Below are 2,808 nucleotides of genomic sequence, written 5' to 3' on the forward strand. Positions count from 1 at the left end.
ATTTTTTTGATTTATTGTAGAGATGAGGTCTCGCTGCCCAGGCGGGTCTTGAACCCGCGGGCTCAGGCAATCCACTCACCTTGGCCTCCCAAAGCGCAGGATTACAGGCTGAGCCACCGAACCCGGCTTCATTGTGGTTTTCATTTGCATTTCTGACGATTAGTGATGTTGAGCATTTTTTCATATGTTTGTCAGCTGCTTGTATGTCTTCTTTTGAGAAGTGTCTATTCACATCCTTTGCCCATTTCTGGATGGGATTGCTTTTTTTTTTTTTCATGTTGAGTTGTTGAGTTCCTTGTAGATTCTGGATATCTGTCCTTTGAGGCATAATTTGCAAATATTTTTCTCATTCTGTAGGTTTTCTGTTTACTCTGTTGAGTGTTTCTTTTCCTGAGTAGAAGTTTTTAAATTGATTTCAGTCCCAGTTGTCTATTTTTGTTTTTGTTGCAATTGCTTTTGAGGTCTTTGTCATAAACTATTTGCCTAAACTGATGTCCAGAAGAATGTTTCCTAGGTTTTCTTCTAGGATTTTTATAGTTTCAGGTCTTGCATTTAAGTCTTGAGTCTTTGTATGTGGTAAAAGGCCCAGTTTCATTCTTCTGCATATGGTTAGTCGATTTTTCCAGCACCATTTATTGAATTGGGTGTCCTTCCCCCATCGTTTATTTTTGTTAGTTTTGTCAAAAGATCAATTGGTTGTAGGTATGTGGCTCTATTTCTAGGTTTTCTATTCTGTTCCATTGATCTGTCTATTCTTGTATCAATACCATGCTGGTTTAGTTACTATAACCTTGTAGCGTAATTTGAAGTCAGGCAGTGTAACGCCTCTGCCTTTGTTCTTTTGACTTAGAATTGCCTTGGCTATTTGATCTCTTTTTTGGTTCTATGTAAACTTTAAAATTGTTTTTCCTCGTTCTTTGAAAGATGATGTTGGTATTTTGATAGGGATTGCATTGAATCAGTTGATTGCTTTCAGCAGTATGGTCATTTTAACAATATTGATTCTTCCAATTCATGAGCATAGGATGCACTGTCATTTATTTGAGTTGTCTGTGATTTCTTTTGTCAGGTCTTTCCCAGTTCTCTTTGTAGAGATCTTTCATCTCGCTGGTTGGGTGTTTCTTTTTTTTTTCTTTTGAGTTGGAGTCTCACTCTGTCACCCAGACTGGAGTGCAGTGGCCGCTCCCGGCCACCGCAGCCTCAACCTGCTGGGCTCCGGCGATCCACTTCAACCTTCCAAGTAGCCAGAATTACAGGCACGCACTACCACACCCAGCTAGTTTTTTATTTATTGTAGAGATGAGGTCTCGCCAAGTTGCCCAGGTGGGTCTCGAACCCGTGGGCTCAGGCAATCCACTCACCTTAGCCTCCCAAAGCATGGGATTACAGACTGAGCCATCGAGCCCGGCTGGGTGTGTTTCTGGATATTTTGTTGTTGTTGCTGGCTGTTGTAAATGGGCTTGAACTCGTGATTTGGTTCTCAGTTTGAGGGTTCTTGGTATATAGAAATGCTACTGATTTTTGGTACATTGATTTTGTATCGTGAAACTTTACTGAAGTCATTTGTCAGGTCTAGAAGCCTCTTGGAGGAGTCCTTAGGGCTTTCTTGATATACAAGTGTGTCATCAGTGAACAAGGATAGTTTGGCTTCCTCCTGCCAATTTGAATGCCTTTATTTCTTTCTCTTGTCAACGTGGCTTTAATTTACTTTTCTAAATTGACCAATGATGTTAAGTGTGTTTCATATGCTTATTAGCTATTGGTATGTCTTTTTCGGCGAAATGTCTATTTTGCGCATATTTTAATTGGGCTGATTGTCTTATTACTGAGTTGGATTTTTTTTTTTTTTTGAGTTGGAGCCTCACTCTGTCACCCAGGCTGGAGAGCGGTGGCACATTCACAGCCACCCCAGTGTTGACCTGCTGGGCTCCAGCAATCCTTTTGCCCCAGCCCTTCAAGTAGCTGGAACTACAGACATGCACTACCACACCCAGCTAATTTTTTTTATTTATTGTGGAGTCGAGGTCTCACCAAGTTGCCTGGGCTGGTCTCAAACCCACAGGCTAAGGCAATTCATTCGCCTCGGCCTCCCAAAGTGCTGGGATTGCAGGCTGACCCACCAAGCCCAGCCTGAATTCTTTATGGATACAAATCCTTATCACATATACGCTGTGCAAATAATTTTTTTCTGTGGCTTAACTTTTTATTTTCTGAATGATGTCTTTCACCAATAAAACATTTTAAATTTTCATGAAGTTTCATTTTTCTTTAATGGGCCATACCTTTGGCGTCAAAGAATTCTTTGCCTAACCCCAGTTCATGCAAATTTTCTCCTATGTTTTCTTCTAAAAGTTTTATAGTTTTACTCTATATATTTATATCTCTTATCAATTTCTTTTCTTTTTTTTTTTGACTTGGAGTCTCACTCTGTCGCCCAGACTGGAGTGCAGTGGCTGCTCCCAGCCACCGCAGCCTTAATCTGCTGGGCTCCAGGGATCCTTCTGCCTCAGCCTTCCAAATGACTGGAACTACAGGCGCGAGCTACCATGCCTGGTTAATTTTTTTGATTTATTGTAGAGATGAGATCTCACCAAGCTGCCCAGGTGGGACTCAAACCCGCGGGCTCAGGCAATCCACTCACCTCAGCCTCCCAAAGTGTGGGATTACAGGCTGAGCCACCGAGCCCGGCTTCTAATCAATTTATTTAACGACCAAATTCTATTACATCACCCAGGAACTACACAATGATATTTTTATTGAAGTCAAATTCACATAACATAAAATTGACCATTTTAAAGTGAACAATTC

This window comes from Carlito syrichta, unplaced genomic scaffold (assembly GCF_000164805.1).
Source record: "Carlito syrichta isolate Samal-C Ts95f unplaced genomic scaffold, Tarsius_syrichta-2.0.1 Scaffold309758, whole genome shotgun sequence".
NCBI lineage: Eukaryota > Metazoa > Chordata > Mammalia > Primates > Tarsiidae > Carlito > Carlito syrichta.